Source organism: Prionailurus bengalensis, chromosome B3 (assembly GCF_016509475.1).
Source record: "Prionailurus bengalensis isolate Pbe53 chromosome B3, Fcat_Pben_1.1_paternal_pri, whole genome shotgun sequence".
NCBI lineage: Eukaryota > Metazoa > Chordata > Mammalia > Carnivora > Felidae > Prionailurus > Prionailurus bengalensis.
The window spans coordinates 72,063,204-72,086,862 of NC_057355.1; the positions used below are offsets into that span (position 1 = coordinate 72,063,204).

At 42.7% G+C, this 23,659-nt stretch overlaps 1 long non-coding RNA gene and 3 other non-coding genes across 4 annotated transcripts; 1 reads left to right on the top strand and 3 right to left on the bottom strand.

The window, feature by feature from the left end:
* Nucleotides 1-539: 539 nt before the first annotated feature.
* Nucleotides 540-23,459, bottom strand: LOC122467687. Its single transcript, XR_006293045.1, has 3 exons — nt 23,235-23,459; nt 9,378-9,518; nt 540-802 (listed from the first exon to the last, which is right to left on the bottom strand). It is a non-coding gene; the product is annotated as an uncharacterized LOC122467687 (long non-coding RNA).
* Nucleotides 4,325-4,406, bottom strand: TRNAL-AAG. Its single transcript has one exon. It is a non-coding gene; the product is annotated as a tRNA-Leu (tRNA).
* On the bottom strand, nt 10,076-10,157 carry TRNAL-UAG. Its single transcript has one exon. It is a non-coding gene; the product is annotated as a tRNA-Leu (tRNA).
* TRNAT-UGU lies at nt 22,566-22,638 on the top strand. Its single transcript has one exon. It is a non-coding gene; the product is annotated as a tRNA-Thr (tRNA).
* Nucleotides 23,460-23,659: the final 200 nt, after the last annotated feature.

Consider the following 23,659-nt stretch of genomic DNA (forward strand, 5'->3'; position numbering starts at 1 on the left):
CAGTTAAGCGTCCTGCTTCAGCTCAAGTCATGATCTCGCGGTCTGTGGGTTCGAGCCCGTGTCAGGCTCTGTGCTGACAGCTCAGAGCCTGGAGCCTGTTTCAGATTCTATGTCTCCCTCTTCCTCTGACCCTCCCCTGTTCATGCTGTCTCTCTCTTTCTGTCTCAAAAATAAATAAATATTAAAAAAAATTTTTTTCAAATAATGAGTGGTTAATCCTGAATATCTAACCCTAATGTTACAGGAGTTTTAGTAAGAAGTACAAAGAAAACTTTGGTAAACGTAGTTAAAATAACAGTAATCTGAACCAATGGGAACTAATCTGCACAATGAAATAGTCCAATCATAGATGAGCAGGATAAATATAAAATAAACAACACCTACACATTGGAGATACAAATCAGGACACTAAAAATAGAATAGTAAGTCTTACTTGGTTCTAGAGAATGAGAATGTTTTTACTACATAAGTGAAGTTGATGTTTCGCATCAGATTTTTGTAAGTACTAAGCATAATGTAACATTTTCACAAGTCTAAAGGAATTTCATTTTTATCTTTATTTTATCAATTTTCATATAAAGTAAATGGTGAGATACCATAATCATAATCATTACCCAGATTCAACAATCTTCAGGGTTTTACTAATTTATCTATCCCTTTTTCTTCTTCTTCTTCTTCTTTTTTTTTTTTTTTTAAGTAGGCTCCATACTGGATGTGGGGCTTGAACTCATGATCCTGAGATCAAGAGTCTCATGCTTTACCAGCTGAACCAGCCTGGGTCCCCTCTTCTATTTCCTCTTATCTGAAGTATGATAAAACAAACCTATATCATGTATTATCACCATTTATATTTCAGTATGGTTCTCTAATCATATGAACATTATTACATATCCACAAATTTATACCTAAGAAAATTAGTATTCATTCTTTTGTAACATTTATTACATAATGCATATTGAAATTTCCCTGATTTTCTCAAAATGGCACATAAAGAGGTTTTAATCTAATCAAGAGCGAAACAGATTTTACGCATATATTTGCTTTGTGTGTAAATCTCCTCTATTTTGGATCAGTCTCTTTCAGTGTCTCTGTGTCTCTCCTCTTTTCTCTCTCTGCCAGTGAGATAATAAAGAAATGAATCAGTTGTTTTGGACAATGTTATACGTTTTTCCAAATCTAATGCTTTCCTTCATTTTAATTTATACTGCTCTTTCATTTCTTGAAAATAGAACATTAACTGTCAATTCTTGATTAAGGTTAGAGTTTTTACAAAAGTACTTCAGAAGCAATTCTATGTACTTCACGTATTGAGTATCAGCTCAAAAGTCACATAATCTTTCAATTTTAAATGTTAGTGTTGATCAGTGGGTTCACATACAGAGAGCCTGATCCCTCCATTGCAAATTGCCCCATCAGCTTATCCTTAAATATTAATATCATCACAGCTAAATCATGATATCCAATTTTATATTTCATCCATATTTACTGGCTTGATTTCCTCTTCACAGAAGTTTTATTCACCAGCTAGGGCTACTTGGTTATCTTAAACAGAATGAACATTTAATAGGTAGGGATAATGCTTGATTCTAACCCATTAATTGCCGAATTTCACATTAAATAATTTTCTCCCTGGTTGTCCCCACTGGTGATCAATGGGTTGTTTTTCTTTCTGCCTTTAGGAGATCATTATATGTTTTTATATTCAATGTTTTGGAGTAGGTATTCCTTTTGGTCATCCGTTTGTTCCATCTTTGGCCAGTGGAAACTTGTTGGCTCCTGAGAACTTTTGCCATGGCCTAGTAGCTTGCAGAAATTCTTGCTTCCTTGCCAGCTCTTCATGTATGTTTCTTGCCCCAAACCTGAAATCGGCCTAGTTCTTTTTGATCAGAATGGTTTTGGGAGACCACAACATTTCAATTATTTCATGGAGCAGCAATTCCCTTTTCTCTGTAAATTATAGAAAAAGGAAATTTATATGTCTTCTCACTGAGGGATCAGTAATATGTACCCGGCTGGATTGTGAGGGTCTCCCTCAATGACTAGACACCTGCTATTGATCACATTTTTTTGTACTAACTTTTTAGTACATAAGAGAAGTTTAAAGGATGGATTTTTTTAAATTTTAAAAACATCAAAGCATTCATTAGCAGTGGTGGAATTCAAACCTACAAATCCAAGAGACGATAGCCTAAACCCTGCACCTCAGACCACTCTGCCACACTACCTCATACTTAACCTCTTCACTTATTTTCACATTTTGTAATCTAGATGGAAGGTGATTGGGTTGAACATCACCATTTGTTTGAGAAAGTAATCCTTTGACTTCTAGGAAGTGAATTCCCTGGGATCACAACCTTACCTCCTCCAGCCAAGGTCAATCCTTGGCAAAAAATAGGCACTCACTAATTTGTGGAAGGTGCATACATCTTGATCTACATCACCTCCTACCAGCGTTGGGGAGAAAGAGGTTAAGGAGAAAACAGAAATGTCCATTCTCACACTCCACCCATGCAACCAAATTTCAGGCCTTTGCACCACTTATTAGCGTGATACTAAGAGACCTAGGAAAAGCCGCATGAAGATTTAGAGTGACCATGAGTATAAAGCGAGCCTTGTATCTGCTCCCATCATTGCTGCCAGAACGTGCTATTTTTATTTGATAATTGGATCTTAATAGCCGCGTAGGCTGATGGGAATGATCCCGCAGAACAGAGAAGAAACAAGTGTTGGAAAGAATGTTTTGGGGTAAGCAAGAGAGGACGGCATCTCCTGCACCAAGGGTAGAGATGGCCTTAGCTAGGATCTCGCATAGATCATCCACAGTAACGGGAGTCCTAAAGATACTCAGAAAGCAGCAGGTGGATGAGGACCTTGTAGAAGTTCTCCTGTGACTGCTTCTGTTTTCTCGGTGAAAGAGAAAGCTGAGCATTAGAATGCCTGAGGAGGTGATGGCTGTTTTGAGAAGGGATGAAACAGCAGTCTTTAAGAATCCTATATAGTAGAGGACTCTCGAAAACTTGTAAGATTGTCATGCAGACACGCTTGAGATCACTGCCATGAATTTAAATTGAGGCCAGTCTAGCATTACTGTTTCTCTCCATTCTAGATGAGCCAGGTGAGTGCGGGGACAGAAGGCTTTCTTTAAATAAGGATTGTGATTTTGTTAAGTGAGTATGCTTAAGCAAAAGAGGAACAACCATACTCGAACTCCTAGATGGAGAAGCAGCCCAGACACTTGGTTTCTCTTGGTCATTCTTTTAAGGACACGGACCACCTCCGTTTCTTCACCCCCTCCTCGAAAGGAAGTTTCTCCCCGTTGCCCAAAAGCGCTCTCACCACAACCTCCCCCAAGAGACACAGTGAGAGGGGCAAATCTTAGATTGCACTTGGGTTCCACCCATCCACTCTTCGGGGGAGCCCCCAAACCACACACACAGGTCCGGAAGTTCTGACAGTTCAAGACGTGAAAATGTCTGATAGGAGTTCGCACTTGGGGTCGAAACTTTCTCGGGCTTTCTGAGAGCAAGCGCTTAGGGTCAGTGAGCTTATTTTCCAAGTTGGTCATCAAGGATCCCTGACTCAGGTCTGCGAAAACCGAAACACCCCCCTCCTCCCGCGGGCATTGCCTCCTTTCCGAGACACATCTTCGGACAGTCTCGCTCAGCCGTGTCCTTCCTTCTCGCTTTCTGGCCGAGAAGACCTGGAGGAACCGGGAGACACTGCGTCGAGAGAGCAGAAACGGGGCTTGGGAGTGGGGAGGCAGAAACGCGAGCCGGAAGGCTCCAGGAAACAGGCCAACGGGGACCTAAGAACCCAGGAGCCGGCGCAAAAGTTGCAGGTACGTGCGGGCGACAGTGCAGCCCTAGGGTCTGAGCCCTGTGATCTTGCCAAAGGAGTTTCCTCTGGACGTTTTGCTCCGGGACTGGCTGCAAAGCCTCTGTGCGTTTCCGTTTATGAGTGGGAAAAACGTAAAACAAAAAAGCACTCCCTGTCCCTTCCAAGCCCTTCTATCAATCCTTATATCAATCCGCGTGTGACAGCTACTTCTGTGGACACACCTGCCACTGTGAAGTCTTAACATTTGTTTCTTGCCGTCCCTTAACCTCCTGGTGAACTTCGTCTTTGAAGACTTATCAAAATGTTGCGGGTTGGCAAAACTTTCCAGAGCGCTACCCAGGCCAGAAAGCAGGCGCTCTCTGCACTTGACCTGAAAGTTCACCCTCGTGTACTCACCCCAGACCCATTCCGGTGCTACCTATGTAGACACTGGAGTGATTATTCGTCATCCTCTGACCTCAGTTCCGCTGCTGGTAAAAATTTCACTTGGCAGCGGTGGGATTCGAACCCACGCCCCCGAAGAGACTGGAGCCTTAATCCAGCGCCTTAGACCGCTCGGCCACGCTACCGCTGGCTTGTAGTGGCTCTGCCTGGTTTTTTCTGATGGTAACTACCTTCCTTTACATCTCCGTTCTATTACATAGATTTGTGTTCTGAAGTCCTAAATCTCAAGAACATATGGAGGAAGGGACAGAGAAACCGTAGGGCTCATCGCGAAAGCTTACTTTCCTCGTAGACTCTGGATTGTCCATCTCCCACCCACGGCTTAAAGAGGAATATTTTACTGAGTGAATGAAGAATACATGAGTAATAAGTGAATGAAATTTGTAACACAAGAGAAGGCTGTGGGCCTTTTGCAGGTGTCGACTATGTTGGCTTCCTCTCCGTCTTGCTACAAATATCTTAGGGAAGATCAATGAAGTATTCAAGCTAATTAAAGCCACAAAATCCTTGCTCCGAGGGAGCATGTCTTATCAAACGGAGATCTAGGGCATTTGCAAATGCCTGAACACCTACTTAGAGCTAGAATCTAACCAACAACCTAGATGCCAATGGAAATCTACAGTCCTTTCTTTTACTAGGTGAGATATCAAAGAGTTCAGGCATGTGTCTCTGCTAAATTATTTCTTCAGAGGAAGCGAAGCCCCTTATATGGTTTTACACTCCATTCCTAAGACACTTGGAGATGTCTTCTTTCTGCTCTCATAGAGCGGGTGCTCGTTTCTTTTGAATCTGAGGGCTTTTAGGACCTTAGAGGTTTCCCAGGCCACCACATTGTCATCTAAGCATGGCAAAATCAACCCTCTGAGACTGCTCCTGTCACTCCAGAATTTGTGCAGGGGAATGTCCAGGTGAGTAGAGAGAGCAGCGCTCAAGTTCCCTGCTGACCAACTCTGCCGGTCTCCACACACACTGCAGAGCTATGCCCAAGCCCCAGGAAGGAACGTCATCTCCAGGCTTTCCTCTGAGCTCAGGGACACGATGTGCTCATTTTTCCGAGAAAAACATTTTAGTGAGAAGTGACAGGAGACGGTCCTGCAGCTGCACAGAGGCTAGACTGTGACTGCCAGTCCCTGCAGCTCCCCTCTCCCATCAGGCAGTTTTTATTATTGCAGGATATTCTGTCCCTGTTTACAAGTTGCCTTCATTTGATAGCTGCCTCCAGTTTTCAAAAGAGCTTTCGGGTTCTGTCGGGTTTTTGCTCCAGCACATCACAGCCAAAATAATCATGACATCCCTAGAGCAGTAGTTCTAAGCTCTGTTCATTAGAATCACGTGTGGAACTTTTAAAAATTCTGACGTGAACCTGGGCTCTAGACCAATTACCTCATAATCTCTATGGGTGGTATCCAGGCATCAATATTCTATAGTTTCTCACATGCAGCCAACAGAGAAAACCAGTGCCTGAGGATATTCCAACAAGCAGTTCTATTTCTTTTAAGGACTTCTCACTTGTCCCACCTGTCATGTCCAAACCTGCTTGACACAGGCTGTTTCTCTGGATACCTGCTGTGACACAGCCAAGAAGTTGCCAGGTTCAATGCCTGAGTGGCAGTCGCAATGCTGCTTGACTACCACATGCCAGACCATGTGACTTGGTAAGGACTGTGTGCTGGAACAGAGGTGAAGTTGTTCACAGATTATAATGTGGAGCCACGTATCGGAAGGGTTCTTCCCTAATCCCTCCATGTTCTTCTATTTGTCTTTCAGCCTCGTTCTTTTATGTATCTCAGGATGACCCAAGGCTTCTCACCTCCTTATCTCCTCCCACACACCTGGGGTGAGCTCTGGACTGAACTAGCCTTAGTTCTAGGACCAAATACATACCCGAAATGACAGCTGAGAATGGGCCTTCCAGTTCAAGATTGCATGGATCTTAAATCATTCATTTAATCCTCAGAGCTGACTTTATCAATATATTCTAACGTATTGGCTTTTCCATGACCTTTTACACAGTTTATAGAAGAGATGGGATAGAGAAGCCCCTTCCAGCGCCACAGCGTTCTTCCCAAAGTTCAGCCCAGGAATCTGGGAGGCTATGGGAGGCGGGGAATCTTGGGGGAGGGTTTGGTGCCACTCCCAGAGTGATCTGCAGGACACTTCAGAGATTTTCCACATTAGGAGAGACTAGGGGTCCTGATGGATATTGTGCAGGATAAATCGTACACAAGGGGGCAGTGGTAGCTCAGGCTTCCTCCAGACTCCAATGCACAGGTTGCACTTGAGAAGATTCGGTTCCTGTCTGGTTGTGGGATGAGGGGGAACTGGGGGGGCTTTGTCTTAGAGTGTGATGGCCTGGGGATGTTGAGTTGCAATTACTTGAGCCAAGGACAAGTATCTGTTACTTCTTCCTTCTGCCAGTTTTGTTGGTTGTGGATCAACAAAATGAAGATCTCTCTTACAAGAATAGGGTAAGAAGCTGTAACTCAAGAGTGAGTGCACCAGTCAGGGGCTAAAATATGAAATCCAGTTCCTCCTAGTTGAACAACTTTAGCTAGTTGAATCCACAATATATAAAATAACAATACATCTGGATCAAGTGGGATTTATCCCAGAAAAGCAAAGTTGGTTTGATATTCAAAATCAATGTGATTTATTATTTCAACAGACTAAAAAGAAAAATCATATGATCTTACCCAAAAATGCAGACAAAGCATTTGACAAAGTCCACATTCATTCCAGACACAGACTCACAGCAAATTAGGAAAAGAAGGAAACTTCCTCAACCTGATAAAGGGAAGCTATGAAAAACTTCTGCTAATATCATGCTCAATGATGAAAGACTGAATGTTTTCCCTATAAGATTGGGAGTAAACATGGACATCTGCTTTCATCACTTTTGTTCAACATGGTGCAGGGGATTCTTGCCCAATCAATAATGGGGGAAAAAATGAAATGGAAGGCATCTAGGTTTTTTTTTTTATTTATTTTTTAATGTTTATTTATTGTTTGACAGAGAGACAGAGCATGAGCGGGGGAGGGGCAGAGAGAGAGAGGGAGACACAGAATCAGAAACAGGCTCCAGGCTCTGAGCTGTCAGCACAGAGCCTGGCATGGGGCTCCTGAACCGAAGTCAGACGCTCAACCGACTGAGCCACCCAGGTGCCCCAGGAGGCATCTAGGTTTAAACAAACAAGTAAAGGTATCTTTTATCCTAAGAAAACATGAAAATCTATGTAAAATTCCTACAGAATCTACAGAAAGCTGTAACTAATAAGTGAATCCAGCAAAGTTGTTGGATATAAAGCAAATATTACAATTAATTGCATATATTACTGTCTATATACTGTATCTATATATATATAATTGTACCTAGCAATGAACTATCAGAAACTGACAATTTTAAAAACAATCCAATTTACATTAAATGTGAGATACTTAGGGACAAAATATGTCCAAGATTTGTACACCAGGAAAAAAAAATGCTGAGATAGATAAAAGAAAACCTAAATACAAGGATCCTTGGATCATTTCACGTTTGTGAATGAGAAGATTCAATATCATTAAGATATCAATTATCCCTAAGTTGATTTATAGATTCAATGCAATCCTAATCAAAATAACAAGGTTTTAAAATGTATTTTTAAGACATTTTTTTAATTTAAAGTTTATTTATTTTTGGTAGTCTCTACACCCAAAACGGGGCTCAAACTCATGACTCATGATATCAAGAGTCCCATGTGCTTCCAACTGAGCCACCCATGTGACTCTGGTTTCTCTTTTCTTTTTCCTTTGTTTTAGAAATTGGCTAGCTAATTCCAAAATCCCTATGGAAATTCAAAGATATAGCATGCCCAAAACAACTTTAAAAAGAAGAACAAAGTTGGAGCAAACTCACTCTGACTGACATCAAGACTCATAAAAGCTGCTCTAATCAAGACCATAGTATTGGTATTAAAATATAAAAAATATATCTATGAAACAGGAGTACAGAGATAGAACCATACGTAAATTATCTATTGATTGTTGACAAAGTTTCAAAGGCAATTCAGTAGAGACAGGTAGTCTTTTTTAATTTACTTTTTATTTTTTATTAAGTTTTTAATTTTAATTCCAGGATAGCTAACACAGTGTTATATTAGTTTCAGGTGTATGAGATAGTCATACAACAATTCTATACACATTACTCAGTGCTCATCACGATAAATGTGTTCTTTAGAAAGGTAGTTTTTTCAATAATGTTAAAAAATAATTTTGATCCCTACTTAACACCACATAAAAAAATAATTCAAAATTGATCATAAACCCAAACTATAAAGTACTTAGAATGATATCTTTATCAAGTTGTATCAGGGAAAGATTTTTTTTAGAAGCAACACCAAAAGCATGATCCATAAAAGAAAAATATGATTAATTGTACTTCATCAAAATTAGGAGACTTTGCCCTTCAAAGACACTGTTGAGAGACTGAGAAAACAAGCCACAAAGTGGGAACATAATAGTAGTACCCTCAGTCTTTAAGAACGATTTTGTCTCCTAAGGGACATTGACAATGTCTGGAGACATTTCAGTTGTCATAACTGAGACAGTATTACTGGTATCCAGTGAGTAAAGGCCAGGGATACTGCTAAACATCCTATACTACACATGACCTCTGACCCCCACAGTAAAGAATTATCCGGTCCAAAAATGTCACTATTGTTGATGTTGACTAGAATAACAAGCCACATGGACAAACTTAACTCTTGCCTCCTTTAGGGCACAGGCCAGTCAGGTTCCACCACCATCTACTAAAATGAGCAGAGAACTCCTTCTCAAAGCCTTGAGGAGGGGACAGTGCCTGGATTCAAATCTGAATGCAGTATATATTCATAAACATGTGTATGTATCCAAATCATGCTTAATGCACCCTCTAGGTACCAAAGGCTATACACGTACATGGCGCAGGAAAGGCATTGCCCTCAAAGGCCAGAAAGTGAGAATGTTCCTTAAAGAGCTCAAATTCTTACTTCAAACCCATTCTAGGACTCTTTGGGGGCTAGGTAAGAGTCAGAGTGGTCTTCCTGGCCTGGCTCAAGTCTGGTGGTTGAATCACTTACCTGACCTGGTGAGAACTTGCCTCCCTTGACGATAAGCTTCCTGCTTAACACATCTCCTTTGCTGTCCTGTGGTGAACTTGGAGGGAGAGACAGACTGTGGGTTGGGAGGGGGTGCCGTAGTAGCAGAGAGACCAGAGGCACCTGGAAAGAGAAATAAGACGGAACATCCTATAGGTAACGCATTAGGGGTCCGAGAGGCAGCACCGGGGACCACAGGGACACTTTGGGCGCCCTGTGCAACTGTCTGAATTTTTTTACTTTGGCTCCGAGTGGAACTGCTGAAATTTTCCGAGTTAACGCTTAGGAGCAAAGGCTGACTTCATTCCCTGCTCCCCTTCCGTGCCCCACCTTACCTGTTTACTGCACTTTCAAGGTTCTGTCAAGATTCCAAGACTACCTCTCCTCTCCTAAGTGCCCAGGTTAAATGCCATCCTTTGGCCAGCAAGGCCTTATCCTCTCCCTTCCAAACAGCGGCGGGGGGGATTGGGGATCCGGAGGAGTGCGTCTTTTAAAGATCTGCTTGTGAGCTCCCTGCCAGTAAAACGGAGTCCTTCATTCACTAGTCCCACCCCATCAGTCAAGAGCCGAGTAGTCAGAAAATCCACACATTGAGTTTTGGTCAAATCCCGCAGGGGTACTATAGTTTTATTTGGAGTGAAGGCAAAGGCCGTGACTACTTATGACTAGAAACAAAACCCTGGCAGCGGTGGGATTCGAACCCACGCCCCCGAAGAGACTGGAGCCTAAATCCAGCGCCTTAGACCGCTCGGCCACGCTACCAAATCCACAGAAGTGGGCTGCCTACACTTCCTACTCATACATTTCTGCTCCTTTTTACAGCATTGGTCTTTAAACCTTCAACCTGGGACCAAGATTGTAGGTATCACCAAAGGACCCTAAGGAAGAGACTCTTCCCTCCCTGCTTCGCTCCACTAGGATTCCAATCTGCATCCGCCCACCTCGGAACAGCTCTTCTCACTCCAGTAACTAAAGGGAAAGATCTTCAAACCAAACCATCCGCTCCGGAAGCGAAGCTCTTGGGATCTAGAACCTTAAGAGCATTCCAAAGACAGGGGTCGCGTCAGCTTCCGCCTAGCACCTAGTAAGCGCTCAGAAAGTATTTATTGAACGGATGAATGAACTCTTTTTGACTCCAGATAGCTTCGGGGTGGGGCTGGTGGGGTAAAGAAGACCAAAGCAGCAGCTTTTGCTACATTTTGAGTTTGATACTTTTCGGTTCCGAAGCCAGGAGAGAAGCCTTCGAGTCTCCAGGAAGCGTAGGACGTGAATTAAAACCACCGAGAAAAAAAGCTTGCCTCCTGGTTCCCTTTTGCTCCTTTGAGACCTAACTGCAAATAGGCGGTGCCAATCTCCGCCAGCTCCCTAGTCTGGACGGAACAGAGTCTACAGAGTCTTCCTCCCCCCGTCCTGCTTGCCCGAAAGGAAGGCTGTGTCAGAATGGATCGGTTCCTGCTGCTGGGAAGCCTTCAGTCCCTTTCTTTAGAACTCTTCGTCTGCCAGACAGGTCCCCTTTCCCCTGATCAGTAGTAGCCACGTGGCGCCTGTTATTACGGGCGACTACGGAGGACGGAGATAGCCAGAGGCGCCCTTCCCTGGGGACAGAGCCGTGATTCTGAGCCCGCACGGGTGCTCCTAGCACCCAGGATTCCGGAGAACTTCCCTCTTCTCATCTTCCCCGGAAGCCCAAGCCAGGTTCCAGAATGGGGGAGAAAAAAGATTCACACTTATTCTCTTCTTGACACAGGGAAGGTAGACACACCTCAGTTCTCCAAATGTCAGCGTTTCTGTTCTGAGCCTACCAAACTTTGGTTTCCATGCTCCTTTTGATTACATCCAAGTGGAAATTACAGACTGCCAATAGCTGATGTGTCTCTTTTGTTAGTGTGTGGCAGTAGCAGAGAAATAAATTCAGTTAGTGCCTAGTCTTCAGAGAAAAACAGGTGCCTGTGTCACAGAGAAAGGCTGGGGGATGTGGGTTGGGTGATGTTTCGGCTAATTTTCTGCCTTCTGAAGATGGAAATTGTGGCTCCCTGGTGACATGCAATCATATTTGGCTAACATTATTTATTTGATAAAATTAAGGATATTTGGGGGCAACTTTACACAAAGAGCTTTAAACAGGGAGGTTGTGTATGGTTATGCTTTATGCTTCCCTCTCTCTTGCAAATATACAGCCTATGTCAGGGAAGAAGCCGCCAGACCGGGCTTACTTTCCTAAAAATAGACAATAGTCATTGTCTATTAATCAATTATGCTTCCCAAGAGAAGGGAAAAATAATCCCATGGTGGTGTTGGGACACATAAAGGATATTCCCCACCCCCCCCACCCCCCAAGAGCCTCCTGTAAAATTCTACGGTCCTTGTTATGGGTGGAATCCTGTCCCCCTCTCCCATGCCCCCTGCCCTCGAAAAAAAGATCTATAGAGTCCAAATCCCCAGTACCTCAAAATGTGACCATATTTAGAAGCAGGGTCTATACAGAGGTAATCAAGTTAAAATGAGGTCTTTAGTGTGGGCCCTAATCTAATATGACTGGTGTCCTTATAAAAAGGGGAAAAAGGGCATAGAGGCAGAGATCTCTTTCTGGAATCCCATAAGCTTCAACATAAAGAGAGCAATGCTAACTCTGATATATTCTGTGGGGCTCTCAGAAAAAGAACTGCAATGCATTTTCAAGGGTATAGGTGTAGGCACATTGGGGCCACTTGTGTGGAGACAAATAACTGGAGAGAGGGACAGGGTTTTAAGCACAGAGCAGCGGTTCTCAAACTTTCACGTGCACCCAATCACCTGCAGGGTTTGTTAAAAAGCCATTGCTGGACACAACCCCTGCAATTTCTCATTTAGTAAACCTGAGAACTTGCATTTCTCATAAGTTGCGAGCTGATGCTGTTACTGAGCCAGGGAACATGCTTTGAGAACCACCGCCCTGGAGATCAGTTTTGTAATTTAGAATTCTGGTAGAAGTGAGGAAAAAGAATTGAGGAAGTCAAAGACCTGAGACCTCTTGAGAGCAGTGTCCAGGGAAGATATGTGTGCTTAATTGACAGCAGTGGGAATAAATGAGAAATCACAAATAAAATAAATTTATAAGTGAGGGAGAAAAGCCTGGCAAAATAGTGAAGCCTAATGTTTTTTTAAATTATTTTAAGTTTATTTATTTTGAGAGAGAGCAAGAGCACAAGCAGGAGAGAGGCAGAGAGAGAGGGAGAGAGAGAGAGAGAGAGAGAGAGAGAGAGAGAGAGAGAGAGAGAATCCCAAACAGGCTCCTCACCACCAGCGCAGAGTCTGATGTGGGGCTCAAATCCACTAACCATGAGATCATGACCTAAGCCAAAACCAAGTGTCAGATGCTTAACTGAGTGAGCCACCCAGGCACCCCTAGTGAATCCTAATGTTAGGGACAGGGAAAAGGGCCTCCCAATACTGGACAATGGTAGTGGCCACTTCACCACCCTTTGGGATTTCGATAGAGCTTCCACTTAAGGATACCCACCTGTAGAAACACAGAGATCTCAAATGAACCACAGAAAATGGAAAATGGTGCTATCTTCTGTGATCTCTGGGCATGTTTATTTGTCCTGCTGGGTAAGACATAATGATAAGCAAGGGTGCAGGAGAAACTAGGAGAAATGCTAGCAGCCTTACCCTCTCCTGGACCATTTGGAAAGTTCAGTACATGCCCAAAACAATCGCCTGAGGCCCCCAGAAAACTTGCTGCTGGAGATCTTTCTCATCTGTGAAAGAACTTCAGAGACATTAAGCCTGGGAAGGCTGAGGTCCCAGAACAATGCACCTGCAAGATCTCAGCCCAAGAACAGGGAATGTCACCCACTACTGTGTGGTTCCTTTTTTGTTCAACTCTCAAAAGTAGAATACTTGGTCTCCTAATTTCAAAGACTTACCACAGACTTCTGTATGACTATTGGGGCAGAAATCCTGCAATTGTACCCAGTATTCAAAGAAAAAACAAATTATAAATAGAGTTTATATTTACAATCTATTTCACTTGATTTTCTAAGTCCAAGTGTGTTTTTTTTTTATCATGTCCATTGTATGGGCTTAGACAAGGTGGAGTCCACACCCTTGTCCGTAGTGTGCAATACCTGAACTCTCCTTTGATCTTAATCAGAGACCTAAGGATGTCTACCAGGATGTGCATCCTACTGTCCTCCACTCTATCAACTGAGCTACTCAAAGATGCATAGTAAAATTTATGCAAAATTTATTGAGGAATCTATTCTATTACCTCTCACAACCATATATTTATTGGTTACTGTGTTGATTAAACCTTTTATGCCCTTACTGATATTTTGTCTACTTGTTTAACACCTACTGAGAGAGGATTGTTAAAATATCCGATGATAACTGTGTATTTTTCTATTTCTCCTCTTAGTTCTGTCAACTTTTGTGTCTTATGTATCTTATTCTTACAATGCTTCTTATATTTTGCTTCTTATATTTGCTTGTTATATTTTGCTTTTTGTATTTATGTTTTATAACAAGCTGCATTATTAGATACATGGAAATCCAGAAATATTGTGGGGTTTTTAAATAGAGTTTATTTTTTAGGGCAGTTTTAGGTTCACAGCAAAATTGATTAGAAAGTACAAAGAGTTTGGGTGCTTGGGTGGCTCAGTAGGTTAAGGGTCAAACTTCTGCTCAGGTCATGATCTCGCAATCCAGTCCATGGATTAGAGCCCCACGTTGGGCTCTGTGCTGAGAGCTCAGAGCCTCAAGCCTGCTTCATATTCTGTGTCTCCCTCTCTCTCACTACCCCTCCCCTGCTCCCACTCTGTCTCTCTCTCAAAAATAAATAAGCATTAAAAAACTAAAGAAAGTATAAAGAGTTCCCATACACCTCCTGCCCCCACATATACACAGCCTCCTCCATTATTAACATCCCACACCACGGTGGTGTATCTGTTACAATAGATGAACCAACACTGACACATCATTCTCACCCAGAACCGTAGTTTACATTAGGGACCTTTGTGAATTCCTGTGAATTTTCGGATTGTTTGTTTCTATCTCTATAAAGAATGCCATTGGGATTTTGATATGGATTGCCTTGAATCTGTAGAGCACTTTGGGTAGTTTGGATATTTTAACAATTTTGGATAGTTTGGATTCTTCCAATCCATGGACACAGGATGTTTTTCTATTTATCTGTGTCCTCTTTAGTTTCCTTCATTAATGTTTTATAATTTTCAGTGTATGAGTCTTTTACACATTTCGTTAAGTATATGCATATACAGGAGCACCTGGGTGGCTCAGTTGGTTAAGTGTCCAACCCTGGCTTAGGTCATGATCTTGTGGTTTGTGAGTTCGAGCCCTACATTGGGCTCTGTGCTGTCTGTTTCAGATTCTGTGTCTCCTTCTCTCTCTGCCCCTCCCCCACTCGTGCTCTGTCTCTCAAAAAATAAATGTAAAAAGGATTCTTTTGGAAGTGTATGCATACACATGTCTATAAATAACAATTTCCTGTAACTTGAGAGTTGGTTCTCTTTTATCACCAGGAATACTTCTATTTCCTCTTTCCTCACGGCAGCCTACCAGGTATTTGAGGATGGTGATAATGTCCCTCAAGTTTTCTCTTTCGCATACCTAAAAACTTGAGTTCCATTAAACATTCTTCCTCTAGTGAGGTAGCCAGCTAGCCAGCCACTCAGTCCCTCTGCATTCCTGTGGTTCACCTGGGCATAATGCCTGAGAACAGTGCTTACAAAATGATCCCGATAGAAAAAAAGTTGGACAGCCATGAGCAGTGTAGGGAGAAAGAAATCAAAGGCAAGAAGACAGTAGTGGAAGGTCTGAACAGAAGTAGCAAGAGAAAGCTTTTTACAGAGACCAGAGTAATCTGCAGGTGATATTTAAAGGGGCTATGGAAAGCAGAATAAGTCAGCAGGAATTCCAGGGCACCAGGCAAATGTTTGTAGGGTAGGGCTTGACTTTTCAATTCTTAAAAGATTTCCTTTAGACAGCACAGAGCCTGTTTGGGATTCTCTCTCCACCCCTCCCCTGCTCGCTTGCTCGCTCTCTCCCTCTCTCCCTCTCTCTCTCCCCCAAAATAAATAAATGAACTTAAATTTAAAAAAGCAAGCCATCAACTTTTGTAGAAAGTCAGCTGCCACCCTTCCCCAGCTGGTCGAGGGAATCAGCGGCTCAAGGATAGCTATACACTAAGCCCTACTGTCCTCCCCTCTTCTGGTTGAGCTATGTACGGCTACATGCCACATTTCTCCATTTTGTGTTTAGGATACTACAAAGTTTGAATCTTTTAATAGATGGGACAGAACAGTCTTACAAGGTTGTTGGGTCCAAAATGGGGGTGGGGACACGAATGAAATGCAGAAATGAAGTCTTGGGAAGTAACTATCATTTTTAGTTTAAGCATCATAGGTTTGGATCTTACAGGTTTGAACCCTGGCCCTCTGGTGTCCAAAGTGAGAATCACATGTCATGAGAATCACATCATGAGTCAAAGAACTGAACCGCACATCCTTTAAAGGACCTGCATTTCCATGGCCACTCATCTCAGTCAGTTTCTGGGGAGTTTTGTGACATTCTCTACTGTGTTTTCATTTGCTCTGATCCCCTAAATACCCAGTCTTAGTTTCCTCACACTGTTAAAAACATGAAATCTCTTGCTCAAATCCTGCAATTAAGCTCAACCTATTTGGGATTGAAGGCCATTCCCTCCAGGTCTTAGAAACGCAGAGTCTTGTAGAAGCTGAGTCCAAGAAAAATCCCCTTTGCCTACCTTACTTGCCAAACCTGAGAGCACCCAGATGCAGCTCAGACCACACCCAGCATTGCTCAGGCCTGAAGAAAAGCCGAAAGGTGGCTGGCACTGGTCATCCACTTAGCAGGACAGAATGAGGCTTCTCCCAGTGGAAAGCATGTTTCCTTGGGAGTCTGAAACTATGCACTAACTTGAGAGAGGAGGCAAGACATTTTCCAGGGGAACCTGCCCAGCAGGGCTGAAGGCACATGCCACATCAAACTGATTCTACTTAGTGTTTGCTTAGTGTTTGGTTGAGGACATTACCTTAGAGATTCTCACTCTCAGTAGGTAACCATATGTTTATGTTTAGGTAAGTTCTCCCCTTTTCCATGAGAATGCTCTGTGTGCTGGTATCTGGCACACCATTTAGTGACCACATACATATGAGAATTGGCACCTGAATTCAGGTGCCACCTGGTTTCCTGGAATTTACACTTAAACTGTATGAGAGCTGGAATGCCCTTGGAGATTTTTAGTGTTTGTTTTACCAAGAATTCCAGGAAGAGGAAAGTAAAAGATTCCATGGTAGTCCAGATTTCTGTGGGTTATGATATCCTTTTTTCTTTGCACATAAATCTGCATTTGTTAGCTCTCCATTTCAAATACTTATTAATGCCCTGAGATGTGCTGGTCTCTTGGCTAGGTAGCTGAAGACTCAGAAGTATGAACCATAAAACCTTCCCTTCAAGGAGCTGAGGTATAAGCTGAGGACGTTATATTAATGTATATGATTTTTTAATGTTTATTTATTTTGACAGAGAGAGAGACAGCATGCATGCTTGTGGGGAGGGGCAGAGAGAGAGAGAATCCTAAGCAGGCTCCTTGCCATCAGTGCATGGGCTCCATTCAACAAACCATGAGATCACAACCTGAACTGAAATTAGAAGTCAGATGCTCAACCATCTGAGCCACCCAGGTGCCCCGTTAATGCATATGATTCTTTTTTTATTTTTTTGCATATGATTCTTAAAACAAAATAAACTTAGTAGTCTATAGCTAAATGCACTAGAATCTCCTTCCCTTTTTTCTTTGCCTTCTCGTTTGTTCTTTCTTTGTGTCTTTCTTTGCATTTTCTTTTCTTTTCTTTTTTTTATTTTTTTATTTTTGGGACAGAGAGAGACAGAGCATGAACGGGGGAGGGGCAGAGAGAGAGGGAGACACAGAAGCGGAAGCAGGCTCCAGGCTCTGAGCCATCAGCCCAGAGCCTGACGCGGGGCTCAAACTCACGGACCGCGAGATCGTGACCTGGCTGAAGTCAGACGCTCAACCGACTGCGCCATCCAGGCGCCTCTTTGCATTTTCAAAAAGATGGACACAGGTGGGGTGCCTGGCTAGCTCCATTGGTAGAACAGGCAACTCTTGATCTCAGGGTTGTGAATTCAAGCCCCACCTTGATGTAGAGATTACTTAAAAATAAAATCTTTTTTAAAAAGTAAAATAAGAAAAATAGGAATAGATAGGAAACCACAACTTAGAAGTAGGTCTGGAAGACTAAAAAATAAAATTAAAATATGTGTTACCTTTTGACAGTCTTTCATATAAGATGAAGAAATATGGGAAGGGGAACAGAACAATTCAATAATTTCATAAGCAACTGAATATATGTTGAGTGGGTAATGTCAGGCTGGATGCTTACTTCCTAGGTGCCATGGGTCACCTCCATTATATCTGTCCTCTTCAGTCTTTTGAGAGTGGGAGTGAAATGGAAAGAACAGCAAGGATAAGAAAAAGTATCATGGATTTCAGAGGACAGAAGAGATGAAATCTATTTGGTAAACAGTAAAGGCTTTCTGAGTTAGAACAGTGAGATGGTCTTTCCAGGATAAGTAGTGTTTGACAGGTAAGGTGAAAAGGGAAATCACTCTAGTTGAAGAAATGATAAGCAAATGATCACAACTGAAAAAGGTGTGAGTTCTGTTTGGGGAATTATAAGTGGATCAGGTTGACTGGAACAGAGATCTGTTGTCAATATACACCTGTCATTGGGTAAATGTTGATCTGAATATTAGAAGACAAAAGTGGTAAGGTAAAGAGGCACAGACTGAGAGCACTTTAGGGTACTTGAGAGTCTTTAAGTTGAAAACAATTTTTGCTAAAATAAAAAAGGAGGATTTCTGTAAGGATCCAGAAAAATCTCATAGATTCCAAAAGTGGAGCATGCTGAGGCCTCTGGAGTGGGCCACAGCCAGGGACTCAGAAGGTGTGCAGGCAGGCTCCCTCTCTCACTATCACCTCCCCATGCTCTCCCTTGTGTTCTTCCTACAGTAATGCCTTCTTTGCTTCCCAGTTCATGTGGTAGAATATGATTGATGTTACAGCTCTTCCAACTCTAATGTCCTTTCTAGTAATTGTGGGCTAATTAATTTGGACCAAACTCTTTGAGGAAAAATGATAAGAATATTGGATAAGATTTTACCAAATCTTCTTAAAAGCATCAAAATACTTAAAATGGTAGTAAGCAACGACTAGGCCAGAATCTAAACAAAAGACAGAATCTGAGAGGCAAGGGAAGCACGGACCTTTGTAGCTCTGAAGACACTTGCTAATTACTGCAAAACTGGGCTAGAATTTTGGCAGCCTCTTTGGGTGGGAGAAACAATAGGGACAGATGTCAAGACCCAGCACCTAGCAAAAATAGAAAGTCTGGTGAGACACTCTCCCCAAATATTAAGTTTAAATTCGTAATATTAAAGAGCTGTTCCCATAAGATGAACAAGAAGTAAACCTACCTCTATCCTCCTACTTCCAATAATGGTTATGGAGCTCAGCAGAAATCAGCTGAGCTTAGCAAGGGAAAACAGAAAGAATGAGAAGCTGTGACTGCAGGTTTCCATTCTCCCTGATTTACAGCTTGGTAACATCATCTTGGAGGCTCAGCAAATGTCTGGCCACTAACATTTTTTTAGTGTCCTTTCACGTTGATGGTGCTCCAGGTGCCTGGGAGAAACCGAAGCTATATGTGTATGTGTGTGTATATATATATATATATATATATATGTATATATATATGTATATATGTGTATATATATATATTTTCCCCCTCAAGAAGTCTCCTTCATCTTGGCCCCCAAAATTCACTGCATATAATTTTGAAAAGACATTGAGCAGTGCTCATTGAAAAAGATGACCAATTACACAAGGAAACAAAGTGAAACAAAGTGACTTGAGTAAGAATTACCTAAAACAGTAGATAGAATACTATTGGAATTATCCATTATAGATATTAAAATGAATATAATTACTATGTTTAAAGAAATAAAAAACAAGCTGGTAAATGTCTGCAAGGAATAGGAAATTACAAAATTTGGCTTTACTGTTGGTGGGATTATAAACTAGTACAGCCGCAATAGCAAACAATATGGAGAATCATCAGAAAAATAAAAAACAGAACTACCATATGATCCAACAATTCTGCTTCTGGGAAAATACCCAAAGGAAACAAAAGTAACAACTTGCTGCCTTTTTTTTCTCTTAAGTAGGCTTTGCGCTCAGCATAGAGGGCAACAGGGGCTTGAAGTTGCCAAGACCTAAGTTGAGATCGAGAGTCAGACACTCAACTGACTGAGCCACCCAGGCACCCCTGAAAGCACTAGCTTAAAACAATACTTGCAATTGCATGTTCATGGCAGCATTATTTACAACAGCCAAGACATGAAAACTACCTAAGCGTCCACTGACAAATGAATGAATAAAGTTGTTATATATAATATATAGTATCTAATATATAATATCTCACACAACATGTAATATAATAATATATGAATATTATTTAGCCATAAAAATGAGGAAATATTGCCATTTGGGACAACATGGATGGACCTTGAGGGCATTATGCTAAGTGAAACTAGTCAAACAAAGGCAAGTACTATATGATCTCATTTATATGTGGAATTTAAAAACAAAAACAAACCTCCCCCCCCCCAAAATCATAGAAAAAGAGATCAGATTTGTGGTTACCAGAGGCAGGGGTTGGGGAGACGGGGATAGGAGAAAGGTGGTTAAAAGGTACAAATTATCAGTTACAAGATAAATAAGTACTTAAGTACATGTAATGGACACCTGATGACTACAGTTACCCATGTTCTAGGATATATATGAAAATCGCTCAAAGAATAAGTCCTGAGTTCTCCTCACAAGGAAAAACTTTTTTCTTTTTTTTTTTGCTCTCTCTTTTTATTGTATCTAAATGAGATAATGGATGCTACTAAGCCAAAGCAGTGATCATTTAACAATATATGGAAGTCAAACCATTATGCTGTACAGCTTAAACTTATGCAGTGATGTATGTCAATAATATCTCAGTAAAACTGGAAAAATTTTTGGCTTCATAGTTTTAAAAAAGAATAAAATAGAACTTCTAGAATTGAAAATTAGAATTTATAAGTGCAATTGACTCAGTAGGCAGATATAACAGCTGATTAAACACAGCTGTAGAGAGCAGTAGTATCTTACGTGTATGTTATTCAGAATGCAACCTGGAGAGACAAAAAGAAAATATGGAAGAGAAGTTAAAAGAAATGAAGGACGAGGTGTGAAGGTTTAACTCCAGTTTCATAAATGAATAAAGAAAAATATAGCAAAACAGCATTTGAAAAGTTGACCAAGAATTTTCCCAACCCGAAGAAAGATAATGGTCTACAGACTTATGAAAGCCCTTTATCTCACCATTGAAAAAACATGGGATTTCCCTCTGGTGTCATTCACCACCTAAATTGAAATCTTCCTTGGATTAATCTTACTGGTGGAACCTAGGTCACATGTCCACCCAGCTGGGAAAGCAAGTTTTCTAAGACAGACTTATATTATGTGAAATTACCAAATATAAGGACAATGTTCAAAAATGTTGGGGAGTCACTCATAGGACAAATGCCTGCAACAGAGCTATTCAGTTCATGTTCAGACTTTCTCAGTTTTCCTTTTGTACTCTCTTCCTTCAAGAACACATGACTCTTAGAGGCTCTAACTCAGTGGATAATTCATGTAAATTGATCTAATCATGGCCTATTAATCTGTGGACTTCAGGACACGAGTATTCTAGCTATTGTACAATTCCCATAAACTCCTCCAATCTCACTTCAAATCCAGCCTACCTAAATCCCAGCAATTCACCCCTCTGTCCATTCCAAATACCTATCTCTCCTTTGGACTTTTTTTTCCCCTCTGAAAATATCATCTTGCCTTTTTGAGATATAATATTTGAGAGTCCTCCCTGACTCTGGACTGACTCTTTATTCATATTTAACTTCAGCTGAATCTGCTTTCCCTCTCTCTCCCTCATTCCTTCCTTCCTTTCCAGTCCCATAACTGTCACCCTCTTGCAGCTTTATAGTTGCGTACCTGTACCGTGGCCAGTCTCTGATGTTCCTTTGACTCTGGTTTCTCTTCCTTTCAATTCATTCTGCATATCAATGCCTGGTGAGTTTCCATTTTCAATTTTTTAAAGGGCGTAACCTCATTCCAAAAGTCTCTTGGTCTCCTACTAACCTGTCTTACCTTCCCATGCTTCCAGGAGGTCAGACATCTGCCCCAGCCACTGTTCTGCCTTGGCTCCTTAAATGCCTCCGTTTTTCTCTCACAACTTTGCTCATATATTTTCTTGTACCAGAGATCACTCCGCCCCCAGACTTGTGCCTTAATCTCCCTTCGAAGTGCAGCTCAAACCCCATCCCCACCTGAAGGCCTGCCTCTGTGATGGCTCACTGTGAATCTGCGAAGCTCAGCCCTGTCCACTACCCCCCTCACACCTGGCACAGCTACTTTTCACTGTTCTCTTTCATAAAAAAGTAAAGTTCTTTTATTCCACAAGACTATATGACAGGGACTTCAAGTTCAAGACCCTATCTGATGCCTTGTTCCTCGTGCCTAGCACAGAATTCGAGTTCAGTCAGTGTCTGTTGAATGGAGAAATGAATTAAATAATGAATTAACAAATGCTTGCTCTGGCGTGGAAACTCAAGCTGTAAGAAAGGTCCCTACATGTAAGGAACTTGAGGTAGGCGGTTGAAAGTCGGCAGCCATCCTGAGTCACAGAGAAAATAAGTGGGAAGGTCCAGTTTCAGCTGAGAGACCCATGGTAGGCAACTTCCTCTACGCCTGGTTTCCCCTCTTAATTTTCAGTGTGAGGGCGGGGAGGTGGACTCTTTCACTGTGTTAGATTGTGTTGGGTTAAGCAGATTTCTCCAATCTTAAAATAGTGGTGGTTGCTGTTACTGGCCTTCACACTGTGTTATCCCTAGCAGGAGCCTGCTGACCGAATTCCAAAAGTAAACTGATTGAAACGAAATTCAGATTTGATCTGCCTCCTACACTTGATCCTCTAACAAAGAACCAGCATTAAAAACTTTCCTTTTCAAAGAAAGAAGCGAGACGTTAGCTCGCGAGGCCCTATAGCTCAGGGGTTAGAGCACTGGTCTTGTAAACCAGGGGTCGCGAGTTCAAATCTCGCTGGGGCCTGCTTGATCTTTCTTATTCTTTTAAATCTCTCTCACTCCTGGACCCCTTCTCTCTCCAGTAACTTTGACCCCCGACGAAATTCGGCCCTTATAATCTTCTCGCCGCAGGGCTGACAACCTGAATAAACCACGCAGAGCAGCCACCTCGTAGGCGCTACTGCGCAAGTGCAGCTCTGCTGCCTAGATTGTGGCGGAGGCCATTACAAGCGGCGGGAAGCGCTGCCTGCCCCGCGGACGTACAGACTCTGTTGACCAGGCCGCGAGAGCCCTCTCTGAGGGCGGCGGGAGCCCTAGCGGGGCTGATGGCGGTGGGGGAAAAGAATGGGGTCCAACCCTCTGGCAGGCTTGGAGCCCAGAACAAGCTCCCCTCGCCAAAGGGGAGGAGCCGTCCGGGCGAGGGGTTCTGGAGTGTGGGCACTCCAGCAAGGTGTCCCGTTTCAGTGGGTTTTCGAACACCTTCAGTATGCCAGCGGGAACAGTAAGGTCGAGACTTGGGTCACTAAGTTTGTTACTGACTCAAAGGAACTGTGGATTCCTCTTTACAAAAACCTTTAAATATTTTCTCCAGAAGTCTTCTCACAGAAACATCGGGCTTACCCGTACATGCCATATTCCACATCCTCCGCCTCCCCGAGTCTGTGGACGTGTAAACGGAAGAGAGCTGCAGCTCGCCAGTGCAGCCGCGCCTGGATTGGGAGGCGAGCGCAGGAAGGGAGGGAACGGGAAGGGGCGCAGGCTTGAGTCCCGAGGCCCGCCCTCCGCCTGGCGCCGGGTTCCGCGGTTAAAACCGCGTCTCCCACCGCGGCAGCCAACGGCCCCCGGGCGAGCAGACGCCCCCGCCCCGCGCGGCCACGTGATGCAAGGGACCTGGGGGTGCCTGTGAAGAGCTCATGGGTTGGCCCTGTTTTGGAACCCTCTGGGTGAAAGAGGGGAATCCCACTCTAGAAGGGTTGTCCCCAGAACTGCGAAAGCGGGACTTTTTTCACACGCTGGCTTTGTGACTCTGAAGTGTCCGCTCGCCG